The sequence below is a fragment of the Pteropus vampyrus genome, unplaced genomic scaffold (assembly GCF_000151845.1).
Source record: "Pteropus vampyrus isolate Shadow unplaced genomic scaffold, Pvam_2.0 Scaffold132, whole genome shotgun sequence".
Taxonomy (NCBI): Eukaryota; Metazoa; Chordata; class Mammalia; order Chiroptera; family Pteropodidae; genus Pteropus; species Pteropus vampyrus.
Window position 1 is genome coordinate 179,342 of NW_011888913.1, and position 351 is coordinate 179,692.

Sequence of the window (351 nt, forward strand, 5' to 3'; positions counted from 1 at the left end):
GGGTTTTCTCCCCACTGTAACCATCTGTCCGGGGCATGGCTGTGAAGCATCACTGAAGGTTCTGAGCAGACTGCAAAGTGTTGGAGTATCAGAAGTAGTGTCATTGTCTGTGAAAGGCTGTCCATTGATTCCACTATTTTATCTGGTTCTAATTATCAACTAGCCTTCCATCTTCCATGTGGATTCTCTGATTCAAAGTACCCACAATGTGGCAGACGGTCCAGGTTGTCAAGATTTCTTTCTTTTGCGTCTCATTCTGCATCTTATCAGTGAGGTATTTTCAAAACAGCAAAGATTGGCCCCTGAGAAGTGAAAGCGTTAGAATTAAAGAGGAAAATTTTTAAAGGCTTT